This window comes from Protopterus annectens, chromosome 1.part2 (assembly GCF_019279795.1).
Source record: "Protopterus annectens isolate FY-2018-M chromosome 1.part2, PAN1.0, whole genome shotgun sequence".
In the NCBI taxonomy this organism is placed as follows: domain Eukaryota; kingdom Metazoa; phylum Chordata; order Ceratodontiformes; family Protopteridae; genus Protopterus; species Protopterus annectens.
Window position 1 is genome coordinate 565,489,459 of NC_056727.1, and position 14,642 is coordinate 565,504,100.

The 14,642-nt window shown below is 36.7% G+C and overlaps 1 protein-coding gene across 2 annotated transcripts in view; it reads left to right on the plus strand.

Moving 5' to 3' along the window:
- Nucleotides 1–14,642, plus strand: part of VIT (vitrin) — a 1,072,224-nt gene that overhangs the window by 381,189 nt on the left and 676,393 nt on the right. The window lies entirely within an intron of this gene.

Below are 14,642 nucleotides of genomic sequence, written 5' to 3' on the forward strand. Positions count from 1 at the left end.
ATGGGAGATTATATAAGGTATTTCTTTTTTCATTATGTAATCTAAGTTTGTAATATAACTGTTAGGATCCAGTTTCATGATGACCAGCCTATAGTTTTCAGCCAAGTCTGTTCTAGATTCAACTAAAAACTCTAGAAGAGCAGGTCTTTCTCTTAAAATTCCCCTATCCTTTTCTTTTTGCCTATATTCTGGTATCAATCCCTGATAGCGAAGGCAGTCTCTAGCCTGCAATTCAAATGTCTTCTTGGCCTCTTCCCATTCTCTTAAGTTTCCATTTCTAGCATCTGTTTTTTTTGTCAGTTTTCTCCAGTAAATTGTAGCCCCATCTTGCCTATTCTTTGTGCGCCTAATTGTTTTAATCTCCTTTCCCCATTCTTGTGTTGGCTTATTACTTTCTGCTGCATTATGAATTTAATATTTTGTATGACTGTTGTTATTCTCCTTAAGGACCTGCATCCAAAATTATAGCTTTCTGTTCATGTTACGTACATGAGCCTTTACTGTGTAGCACTAAAATATCCCTTCAAATCAGGTAATCCTAAACCACCTTGTTCTATTGGAGGGATCAGCTTATCTCACATGAGCCTTGCCCTCGTCCCCTTCCAGATAAAGTCCTTCAACTCTAAATTACTGTTCACAACTTCTACTGTAGTTAATAAAACTGTGCCTGGTATATTATTTATCCTTATGCTGTTAGATATTGCTGCCAGAATTGTTATAACAGCACTTGAAAATGCTTTATAAAATATTGATGTAAAATCACCTGGGTGAGGCACTTTATTATTTTTAAGCTGATTTATCATATTTTAATTACTGGTGCTTGAACTGTTTTTGATAGAGCAATTTTTGTTCATTATCTAATGACAGAAATATATTTTGGTTTAGATAATTGTTTATTTCAGTCAGTGTGTTATGAAAGTTGTCATCATAACAATTCCTATACATATCAGTAAATATTTTGTATGACTGTTGTTATTCTCCTTAAGGATATATGTCATCATTTCTGCTAAATATGTTGTCACCTGTTTTAATTACCAGTATACCGTTGACTGCATTTTAAATTATTACTCTAGTTAACAATGTAGATGGTTTCTAGACCCATTGAGAGTTCTCAGCTAGAACTCTATACTGTACTATGATAACTGAGTAGTTTATAAAATATTTAATTCTGTTTGTAGTGCCTTCAATTGTTGTTCTATTTCATCATAATAATTTAAAATTTGTCTCTTCTCAAGGTCTTTGATGTTTTTTCTAATATATATATTTTTTTTCATTTATTATTTTATAGTACAAAACTTTACTTAAAAGGATGCCACTCAAATGACATGTTAATAATACTCATTGGTCATCAAACTTTTTTATTCCCTTCTAAATTATTATAAAACCTTTTGATGGCATATTGCCTTATTTTCTGGCTTCCTCTTTTTTCTAATAATTTAAGATATAGAGACCAATTCCCTCCAAAATTCTTACACTGCATAACTTGATCAGATGTAATTATAGCTGAATCTTTGAATGATCTGAAAAATATGGGATTCACTTATGATGTATTTTATGGCCTGAATCAGCATATTTTAAAATTAGGAAGAAGTCAGTTCTTGACCAAGATTTGGGTTAAGCTGAGTAAAAGGTAAATTTATTATTAGCAATCTTAAAGACATTGATAGGATCAGAAAGTTTGAATTCACTCCATAAGTTTAAGATGCTAAATGTGCATTTATGTAATTATATTTATTTTTGCTGGATCTGTCTTTCTGGTGGTTAATAACAGTATTCCAATCATCTTATAATACCTAAATTTAGATATTAAATTAAAGATATGAAGAATAAATTCTAACTAATTTAAGCATGGGGCGTATACAGTCAATAGTAAAACTTTATCATCAGCATATGATTCACAGGTTCATAGATTCATAGATTAGTACTAGGCTAACTGCCCTTGTAGGACATTTTAAGCCTAGCCAATTACCTAATGTGAGAATCAAACCCTGCACCTTATGCCTGTAAGGCAAACACCTTAACCATTATACCAACCTCCCACCCGAGTACATTCTGTTTAAATTATTTTTATTTAATATAGTCACCCCTAATTTGTTTTAGTAATCCATGCTACAATTATATACTGGAGCCATTTTTATTAACATGGATTCATTGATTAGTTGCCATTTGGGTTTCTTGAGTACATAATTTATTAACCAGGTGAATTTACTGGTACATGACCATTTTCTGGCAGTTCCTGGGCCACAATGCCAAGACAGCAGGTACATATATATAGATTAATAAATACTTTCCTATATGCAGTAGTTAAATAGCAAGCAATATATATATATATATATATATATATATATATATATACATATGTATATATATATATATATATAGATATATATATATATATATATATATATACATATATATATATATATATATATATATATATATATACATATATATATACTTACAGCTGAACAAATAACTTTTACAAGCAATACAAAGATATGCATGTTACAATGAGTTGAAAGAGCAAACATAATAAGAAACACTTTAAAGAACACAATCAGTTCATTATGCTCATAAATTCAACATAACAACATAAGAATGCAGTTGGAAAGAAATATGATGTACAATATAAATAGGGAAAATAATGCGTTTCAAAAGCCTGACAATTATCAAAATGTACCAATCATAGGAAAGATAATAAGTAAAAGACTGAAGTAAATTTAACCCTCATCTCTAAAACAATTACACGTGTGTTCCTGTAGTAGATAGATTTTCAGTCTCTTTTCAAACCGCAAAGTATTATCTAGATTAGATGTGTCCAACCTGTGGCCCGTGGGCCGCATGCGGCCCTCAGAGCTCTTCCATGCGGCCCTCAACCTCTAACTGCAACATCGATGTACGCATTCCCCAAAACACTTTTTTTGTTTTGTGTTTTTCACTCCCGTGACCTGTAACGCTAATGTCGGTGTGCGCATGCCCCAAAGCACCCTTCTAGTTTTGTTTATGAGCCAAAAAAGGGTCAGCGTGTTTACACCATTATTTTGCGCCGAACAATCAGTGTGTGTGTGTGTGTGTGTGTGTGTGTGTGTGTGTGTGTGTGTGTGTGTGTGTGTGTGTGTGTGTGTGTGTGTGTGTTTTTGCTGAAGAGGGACACATGTATGGATTTGCCGCTGTTGCTTTTGAAAGGGACAGCAATTACCTGTGTTAATAGGTAAGTACGGAGTGAGTGAATGCATGCATGAAAGCAGAATTGTGTGCGTGAAAGTATAAGAGTGTGTGTGTGTATGTGTGTACATGTGTGCATGACAGAGAGAGACGCATGCACAAAAAGGCTAACAATGATCAGTCTACCTACTGAACACAAACAAGTTAGCTCACAAATATATCATACATTAAGAGTACACTTTCATTAAATTACGGCTTTCCTGATAGGGAGAGTGTTGTACTGAACATGAACTCATACCTCTTAACTGTATGGATTTTCAAAGAATGTCTGGATTTTTGCCTCATCTTCCAATTTGTGTCTTTTGCTTAGGAAATAAAAGTAGTCATCCAAGGTAATGCAGTTCCAGGGTGTATGAATGAGACAGCAGCCTAGGGTTAATGGGTCAGTAGTGGACTGACTATGTGGGACTGTCGCATATAAAGTTGTATTGTTTTTTCAGACAAGCAAAAAAGCACCTAGTACTGTTTTTTCATTGGTGGGTTATAAGCAGTGGTAGATTGGACAACAGTAAGCATAGCTTTGGTGGATCATCAGTACTGGCAAATCAAGTGGGCACAATGTCATTTTTTTAAATGTTGGGGATTTTAGTGTGTATGTGTATGCTTATGTGTTGGGAGTGCTGCAACAGTAGATGATTATTAAAGATAGAGACTTACGGACTGTGGAGAATATGTTTCTTTGTTTCAAAATCTAATACTTGGTTACGTATGCCAGAAGTAATTTTTTTTAAGACATAGCTTCTTGCCATTTAAAGTGGATGGATATTTACATTTAATGGACAATGTATTAGCGTGGGCCTGTGGGGTTCTGAAGGATGCCAAGTCTACCACTGCCAATGTCTTGTAAAGTGACCTGGAAATGGATATTGGGATGTTACTGAAAAAATATAGTAAGTGGGCTTAGAAATATAGTTTAATTAAACAAAGTGTACTTTCAATTTACAAGCCATAATTTAATTTATTTCAGGTAGTCCAGATACTGGTAGATTGTATACCATTAGACTTAATTAGGGAGAGCTGTCATTCTGGGGAAACAAGCAGCCCTAGTTTCAATGAAAGCTCTGTGTTTGCTTGCAGGTAGGAAGTTGCAGGATGTTGATGCAATGTGTTTTATTTATTATTTTTAATGCATTTGTCATTTCAAAGCATGGTTTTCTTTGATGCAAAAGAAGGCAGGACTGAATGAGCCATATAACTGACAATAATGGAATAGAAAGATTATAAGTGATGTATAATGTTTGCAGCTACAGTTGTTTCAATGGTGTCTGTGATGCATAACTATTTTGGGCCTGTGTCCCACTTTTATTTTTCGCTTTGTCCAGATTTCTTGCTCTGAGGTTGAGAGGTATGGTTCCATACTAAATCAGAAGTTGTATTTACCTTGGAAGACTTTTCGGCATAATTATGAAAAACAGAGCCTTTTTAAGATCTCTGCTTATTTCCAATATAAACTGCCATGTAACCTTGCAAATAACCTTCTTATTAAGCTACTTTACTTCTTTTGGAATTGACAGGTATGATTCATCTCTTCGGACATAAGCATAGAGTGCTAATGTGACTTTGATTTCTTGCAGCAGTCTGTGGTTTACATGATCACAATAACTTTTCTGTGTTTCTGGGTGTGTAATAAATTTAACAGTTTTAAAGATGTTTTCCAAAAATAAATAAATATATAATAAATAAATAAATAATCCTCTCTACACATTGAGCTATTGACAAAGTCTGGGAATTTTTTTTTTTCAAAAGCGAAGGTCAGCATTACAGCTCAGTAAACTGTCAGTCTGTGAGTAACTTCTACACAAATTAAAATGTCTGAATGTCAAATGGCTTTAGATTGGAGGGAAGTTTATTTTTATTTATTTCATTTTATTTTACATTTGTTTACTGGGAAAGTCCAACTGGACACAGGTACATTTTCAGCGGAGGCCTGGGGAGAAAAGCTCCAAAAATAACACAAAACAATATAATACAATACATGAGAGAGAGAGACAGCAAATTATGGATGTAGTACTCATACAATATGGCAGAGATTACATCTCGTAACAGTGAGAATCATTGCGGTACAGAATAAACTTAAAAACATTTTTTTCTTTACAGTTATAATTACAGCAAGGCAAATATCAATGAGTAAAGTTTTTAGGAAAAAGCTGTTTGTACATAGCTGAAGCTCTGAAACAATCTTTTGGTATGGATTAACCTAGAGATTGACACAAGTTATATGTTTACACCAGTATGTAGCATTATAATTTATGGTTTTCTTATTGATTTACTTTTTGCCGAGCAGTTGTTTCTTGATTTATTGATGGTCCTTTTGGTGGTTGGAAATTACATGGATGAATCCATCTCTATTATGATTTTTTCAGATATTTTGACTTCCAGACAATTTCATTCAGTGAGTGGGTGTCATGTGATTACTGAGCTTGCCTATTTTACAAGTAGGGGCTTTTTTGTATGTGTGTGTGTGTGTGTGTGTGGGTGTGTGTGGGTGTGTGTGTGTGTGTGTGTGTGTGTGTGTGTGTGTGTGTGTGTGTGTGTGTGTGTGTGTGTAAGAGGGAGAGATTTAATATGTATACTGAATATAATTTTGCAAATGGAATTCTTAGTTAAACATGTCCCTCTTCTTGGGCAACTAGACTTGCGTAACCAATATTAGATCTTAGCCATCCAGCTGGGAAAGGTTAGTATGTGGATTTTCCATCTGGTTTGATGAAAGCTATGCTACTTACCCAAGGACTACATTTATGGCTATCCATCCAGCCATCGTGTTGCTGAACTACATTGTTTGATAATGAGAGGAGCTTTTTACAGAAGTTGAAGGTTTTTGTGTCAAAAACCTGTCCATAAAAAGTGGCTTGTTTATGTTGCAGTGAAGGCTGTGGTCTTTGTAGTGAGCGTTTTAAGTATAACCAGTATTTCTGAGGTAGAGGAAGTCTCTTAAGGCAGGATCTTTCTTAGCCTGGAAAGTAAGCCAATAATGAAATTTATAGGGGCCGGTGAGAGACAGCGGAAAACAAGAAGCTTTTTAGTCTGTTTAGATAACTAAGTGAACTTAGTCATTTGACCTTGTTTGTCAGAAATGGTTGTAGTCTTTCTTTTGGCAGGGTGTTTTGCTGAGGCACATGCCAAAAGGGGCATTGCATTCAATAATGGTTCTTGTAAAGGAAGAATATAGGGATGTTATGACCTCCTTGTCCCTGGATGAGATACCCTTACTAATGAAGTGGGCCATGTAAAAAGATTTCCTTACAATGGAAACAACGTGGTGGTCAAAAGTCAGGTTTCTATCAACCTGGGTGCCCAAGTACCATACGACTTATTGCATGCTTACAACATTGTTATTAATGTGATAATTTGTGGGGACATCACTCTCCTCAAAGGGGATTATGATGCATTTTTTGGCAATTAGCTTGAGGCCATATTTCTGGCACCAGTTATTTGTTTGAGTGAGACCCTCTTGTAGCTTATTCAGAATTGTTTTATTAAGTCAGTAATGTGAATTCTTAACTGCGGTGGTGGTGCTGCGGTAGCGTTGTCGCCTCACAGTAAGATGTTGTCCTGTTCGATTCTCAGCTAGAGTGTCTTCTGTGGGGAGACATGCATGAATGGGCATACCTTCATTGAAGGTTGTGCGTCAGAGCTGGCAACTCGGCACGTAAAAATCTACTGTCAGTCATTAGCAGACCGGAGTTCCGCTGTGGCGACCCCTAACCGGGAAAAGCCGAAAGACACAACATTGCAAATTTGTTGGGTTATTTTTGTGGATTATAGTATTGTAGGACTGCTGATGTTGACATTTTACGTAGTTGGACTGCTGGAATGGTTTTCCCAGTGAGAAATGCTACTGCTGTAGTGAATATCTGTTTATTTGTTAAAAAAAAAAAAATATATATATATATATATATATATATATATAGATAGATAGATAGATAGATATATTAACTAAGATGTTAGAGCTAACTGTTAGATTAGAGAATTAGAATTAGAATGAGAATTAGAATTTTAAGGCAAATATTAGGCATTTATTACATTTATTCATTGTTTAAATGCACCTACAGTACAGCCAGGAGGTTGACTGTGGTATTCCGGAGCAACGAAAGAGTTAACTATATGATATAGTTTATATGCGGCCCCAAGACCATTTCTGTTCACTCAATGTGGCCCCAGCAAGTCAAAAGGTTGGACACCCCTGATCTAGATCAGTCAGCTCTGTGGGGCAGGCATTCTATGATGCAGAGACTAGTTTGTGAAATGAGCTTTCATAAGTGGCTTAGGTAAGTGGTGATCTTTTTAATGCTGAGAAAGTTGCTGTGGTGAAGAGAACAGGCTGTGCAATGAATAAAAAGTATGTTAAGTAGGAGAATACAGTAGCATTTTTTAGGAATCTTTAAAGTAAGGATGTTAAGTAGGTTCCTCTGGTGGCTACTGGCAGCCATTTAGCATTGTGGATAGTGTGGCAATGGTGTTCTGGTGGTTTGGCAAGGCTTACAAATCAATGAATCTTATTTTCAGAAGTTTTAAGCAATGAAATATTTTATCCTAAGAGTGAGGCTATGATGGGAAATCATATTCAGTCCTGGAGATAAACATATTGATTGCTATAGATTTTCTAGCTTCTATGATAAACACATGGGAAATTTGATTTGCAATATATTTAAGTCATTGTTAGACCTTCACTGTATGTTTTCAGCAAGATTGTAGAAGAATAGAGTGTCATCATTCAACCCAATTGGGTATTTGTGGTCTTTTGTATGAGGAATTATTATACCAATCAGGTCATAAAGAATAGTACATCCCATCTAGTCTTTAGCAGTGCTGAGCACCATAAAAGAGGATTTCATTGTATTGACTATAAATTTGAGTGTATCCTCTTCCAGATGGTAGAAAAATCATATTGCAAGGCTTTAGTTAACATATGTTGGTTCTTTGGCTGCTGGATAGAATTAGATCAGACTACATGATACAATTTAGGTGAGACAAGTCCCATGACAAACTATTACATATAATGAGAAGAACAAAGGACCTATTACAGAGCCTTTTAGGACACCATTAGTGTCTTTGCTAGTCACAGAAATGAAATGCTGTCCATCAACTGTGAGTACTCTAAAAATAATTTTGGCTTTGGTTTTATTTATAATCTGAATCCACACCTCTCAACTATCTAGATTTTCACAGAATGTCCAGATTTTAGCCTTATACGTTTGTTCTGCTCCTCATATTTGTGTTTTTTGAGCAAATCATCAAGGTTTGAAGCCACTAAATAACGACACTAATGAGTATCAAAAGGACAGAAAAAGAAACATCATCTCTACTACTACAGAGAAAGGCTGTTAGAACATCACCTTTCTTATGTATCCTGAGCACATGTGACACCTGCCTTAATAACTAACTGGTTGGTTGATTTTAGGCTCCTAATGTGTGTGTGTGTGGGGGGGGGCAGAACATTTTTGCTGGTTAATTCAGTTGTTTAAAAGAGGATGAAATAGGAAGATCAGTGTTTTTCTCCTCTGGTCATAAAGACAAGTAGAAAATGGCTTGATCTGTGAATAATTCCACCAACTCCCACCTGCACCTCCAGGAGTTCAACCAACAGGACAGGTTATTGGCAAGTCCACTTAGAATTAAGTGCTAGCAGGTCTTTTAACATCTCATGGTCTCCCACCCATAGCAAAGACATCTGAAATTCCTGTCCACTGCACCTATTTATGCAACTGCTCCTAACCTATAGCCTTAAGTTTCTAACCAGTATACACATATGACAAATATAATGCCTAAGGGAGTCCCAAAAATCCAGATCTTCTTATCCTGCCAGTTATCCCAAATTAATCTCAAAGTTAACCCATCTCTTCCTTTCCTCCAGTATTTCTTGCAAGTAATTGCATGATTTTCCCTACCTTTGCCTCATACAGAGTCAGCCCTTGCTATAGCATTTGGTATAGCCTTGATTTTCATCAAGATTGCAGACAAGGTACAAGCGCACCCCTTTCTACTATCCATTAGTACCTTTGTAATTCCTTGATTCATTATTTCATTTGTATACTCTGCAAATTCTGAACTCTCAGTGTGACACAGTATATAAAATGTTATTTATTTCATGTCTAACAACTTGCACATTGTTTTCATGATTTTCCCTTTAAAGTGATTTATCTGAATATAATTGCGGCAAAACTCCCTTCCTCAAAATGAGTTCATGTTTCAGAAGTAAACTGATCAGTCTTGAGTAAGAAAAGCTTCCAATCACTTATTAAATGTACCTATAATAACTAAACAATAAATCTTCTCGTCATCCTTTTAAAGCTGTCCATTGAACTCTGACCTTTTTCTACTGGTCTGTTAGGTCTTGACTGATCTGACAACAGAACTCGCATGGGTCTTTCTGAGTTACAATGAGTACAAGTTATACACCACTGATCTCATTTAACAACAATTTAATCCAGTTCCCTGCAATAACAGTCTTGTTTAAGGTGGTATAAAAACATATTTGTGACAGACTAAATCTTTGGCACATGTCTAAAATCTACATTTCTACACAGCACAGTGCCATCACCACTTTAAATTAGGTTTTTCCATATGCCTAACCTTTTGTTTCTCCCTTGAATTGTTCTTGCTCATCTATTTTCAGTTGTAATTGCATTATATCTGTTAACACTGTCTTTAGAAAGAACAAGTGAAAAACCAACGTCTTGGTTTCAGCTGTATATTTTGCAACCAAGAAAAGTATGAGGTTGTGTTGACAGAGATGGAATGGGGGAACCAAATGATATGGAATACAGGGCCTATGGAATAAAAATGTACATATATATATATATATATATATATATATATATATATATATATATATGTGTGTATACATATACACGTGTGTGTGTGTGTATATATATATATATATATATATATATATATATATATATATATATATATATATATAAAATACAGAAAAAAAAATATATATATATTCAAATTATAAGAGTATCAGAGAAAGAGGAACGCCAGGATACTGTCTTCTGTGCAAGAAAAGTTTGTGGAGGGGATTGGTTTACATGCTGCCCAGATTAAGGTTGCAAGTGCTCATAAACTGTTTGTACTGGATACTAGAGGATGTAACAAGTATCTACAGCATGTCCTGGTAAGATTTAAGACCTTAAAGTTAAAAACAAGATTATGCCAGTTCTGTGAAGGCAAGCAATTAAGTTCATAGGAAGTTACTAGGCTATTGGCCCTGTGGCCCTTATAAGCCAAGAGTTTAGGCCATGCATAGACAAATCGGCACCTGATGCCCCTGTCCAGCAGGGACACGGGTGGAATCCCAGGGATGTATTTTCCCATCCAGATATCCAGATTGTGCTTAAAAGGGGGTAAAGAGGTACTCTGCTTGATGTGAAGAGACAGTCTATTCCATAGGGGGGAGTCCCTGGGACACAATTCTGTCCCGCCAGCAAGTCCTATTGATGTCACAGACCAGGTTGAGGCCGCATGTGCAGGTTACTCGAGTGGAGCTTGACTTGTGGATATGCAGCAGTCTCAAGGCAGGGTCCAAGATCACCTTGTATGCCAGACAGAGGTCACCTCTGAGGAGTCTGTATGAATCAGAGTAGAGGCATAGGGCTTTTAGCCTATCTGTGTATGGTAGATTTTTCAGGCCCTGGATTCTCCTGGTGAGGAACCTCTGTGGTCTCTTCAGCTGCTGCATGTGCTTTGTGAGGTACATGCCGAATGGGGCATTGTACTCAATAATGGGCCTTATAAGGGAAGAATACAGAGGTGTTAGGACCTCCTTGTCTCTGGATGAGATACCCTTACTTATGAGGTGGGCCATGTAAAAAGCTTTCCATACAATGGAAGCAACATGGTGATCAAAAGTCAGGCTGTTATCAATCTAGGTGCCCAAATCCCTCATGACTGACTGCATGCTTAGCACATTGTTATTAATGTGATAATTTGTGGGGACATCTCTCTCTCCAAAGGGGATGATGATGCATTTTTTTGTATTAAGCTTGAGGCCATGTTTCTGGCACCGGTCATTTGTTTCAGTGAGACCCTCTTGGAGGATGTCCATGTCACTAGGGGAACTGATGACAGCTCCCAACTTGCAGTCAGCTGCAAACCTGGTCAGCCATAGCCCACTGGTTTTGGCCTGTACCTCAGAAAAGTATATCCCCAACAACAGAGGCCCCAAGACCAAACCCTGGGGTACGCGACTCGATATGTGTCTACTGCTTGAGGTGACTTCCCCTATTTTGACTAGGTGGATTCTATCAGTGAGCCAGTTGGCTACCCATCTGGTAACATATGGATTGATGCCTAGTTGAGAGAGTTTATCTAATATGCCCAAGTGGGGAATAGTGTCGAAGGCTTTAACCAGGTCAAGGTAGGCAGTGTGCATTGTCTTCCCCTCATACATAGCTTTGGTGACTGTCTCAAAAAAGTCGACCAAATTTAACAGGCATGGCCTCCCCTTGATGAAGCCAAACTGTGTGGGATCGAGAGTTTGGAGGTTGCCAATGTCCTTGTTAATGAGATCCATGATAATCCAGTCCATGGCCTTGCAGATCAGGCTAGTTAGGCTGATGGGTCTATAATTTCCCAGATCAGTGGATGATCCACCTTTGTGTAAAGGGATGATAGTGGGTGTCCTCCACTTAGCTGGGACAAAACTAGTACTAAGACTTTGGTTGAATAGGGTGCCTAATTGTGCTGTAAGTTCCTGCCTGAGTTCATGTAGGATGCAGCCTGGGATGTTAGCAGGTCCCATGGAGGCTGTATTTTTTGCCTTTGAGGGAGCAGTGATGACCTGATCCCTAGATATAAGAAGAAGGGTCAGGTACTGGGAATGTCCTGATTTACTGTTGGGGACAGAGGGGTGAAACTTTCACTGAATCTGTCAGCCAGCAAGTTTGCTATATCTATGGCATTTGTATATGTGGTGTCCTTGGCCATCAGTTCTGAACAGATCCGGGTGCTACCTATGATGTTATGAACATATGTGAAGAAGGCCTTATGATTGTCTCTAGTAGATGTGGCCAATTTGGACTCGAAGTTTTCTTTGGAGGATTTCACTGCTGCTCTTATTTGCTTGTTCAGGCTAAGGAGAGATTGCTTCCAATTGGGCAACTGGTCCTTCTTGGTCCTGGTCAGCAATTATTTTCTTTTGTTATAGATAAATAAATAAAAAAATGCAGTACTGATAAGCAAAATAAATACAACCAGTGCAGTGCTGATAAGAAACACTGAACAGTTACAGTGCAAAAAAAATACTTCTGTAGCTCTGTAATTCAGATTGTTTAAGAAGTACCCTCCGTCAGGCATAAATGGAGCTCAGCAAGATAAGCAGGGATTCAGCTCAAATGTAATATTTTTATACCAGCAGATAAAAGACCCTTCCAAAGTCAAAGAGATAACCCAGATGCTGTTTGACCAGTTTTATGTCTCTGGACTGAGTACACCACAAACTCCAAGTAGGGGCGGGAAACAGCAAAAGCCACAAACTCTACAAAAATTCAACCACAGATCAGCAATTCTATAAATGGAGACACAGAAAAGTAAATAATTCAGTCAAACAAATAAATAAATAAAAACAGTGCAGTAAACTAGTACAGAACTGTTACACAAATAAATAAAAAAACAATGCAGTAAGGATAAGCAAAATAAATACAACCAAGTTGATTAAGTAAACAATGTAGACAGTCTGTGCCAGGTGAGGACCTTGAACTTTCAAAGTATGCATGCTGAAAAAACAAACAGATGCAAGTATCATGAATAAAAAGTCTGCATGAAAAACCAGTATATCTGTCTTGCATGGGGAGAAATTGTCCTTGACAATTGTATAACATGTATTTTTACTGTGTTTAACTGTGAATGTTTACTTCCCAGGATGGATAAAATGTTTAAGGTACCTCTTTGTGGGAGTGAGAAGTGGTTATGCCTCATAAGAGATGATCTTAACCTGAACAATTCACATTCAATGTGCACTAGATATGGTGGAATTACTTTCTGCAAGTTTGATGTTTGATTGATATTCAGTTGTGTGAATTAATAACAGATGATTGTACAAAATCAGTTGTAATGGTGTAAGAGCTTGAATAATAAGAACTAGTAGCTGCAAATGTTTGAATTATGTTTACTAATAAAAGTTAGTAGATAAGAAATGTTTGACTTAACCTCCAAGGATAAGTTGGTGAATAGTGGGTTTGGGATTACTGTAATACCTAACAAAACTTGTTGTCAGTGGTTAACTGTATAAGCAAATGCTGGGTGAATGCACAAGTTTTTAATACTTTATATAAATGCTGGTTCAATATAACAAAGATTACTGGTTTTGATATACATATATACTGCACACACACACACACACACACACACACACATATATATATATATATATATATATAGAGAGAGAGAGAGAGAGAGAGAGATGAATGAATAAGTCAGGAAATTTAAATTATTTGTTAGGATAGCCTGTACTCTGTGGGTCTATGTTCAGCCATTGAATGGACTAAACATCAAACAGCTGAACATTGAACGCAATTCAGCAAAAGTCCACTCAGAGAACATTCACTACACTGAACTTTTATGGCGGGGAAAGTAACTAGTTGTTCAACACTTCCCCATCTCACACATGGCAGTGTTTCAAACCCCCAGGCCCCCCCTTACTATATATACCAACTCTGAGACTACACTACAGTGGAGAAAAGGGGTTTGAAACACTGATGTGTGTGAGATAGGCAAGTGTTGGACAAATAGTTACTTTCCTCATCTCACAGGTTCAGTGAACTGAACATTTGCTGATTAGCGGTCGATGTTTAGCCATTCGATATTTAGTCCATTTGATGACTGAACACAGACCCGTACTCTGTATAATAAGTCAATGTGTGTTAAGGAAACAAATGGTGCTTTTCAAGTGGAATGCATGTGTTTTATAATCTATATCATATATATTAATGTGTTCTACAAGAATGGTTATAAGGATGTATACTTTAGGGGGTAACAGATGCATTATGTAACTTGAATTATGAATGGTTTAGCCAACTCATTTAAGAAAAGAGAGTATTCACCAATTTAACAAGGCACAAACCCTGGATTGTATGTTTGCAACAGATACATTTGGAAATGAGAGGGTGCATGTCATTAAGAGCACCTTCACAACTATGAGTGGCCAGGAAAAGGCAGGTTATCTTATTGATTTCAAGGTACTGCCCACTTTCTCTTGAGGATGTGTTAACAAATTTTCATGATTGTATTTGGTGGTGAAGGATTACTTGGATATATCTATGGTAATGTTATATAGTGTTTATATCTCCTATATGACCTTGTGAAGTGGAAGTCAGAGGAAAAGAAGAAAAATATGACAAAATTTCAATAGGAAAACTGAGAACACAGGGGTACGAGAATGTCACATCCAGTCTGGTAGAAATTAGAGGAAG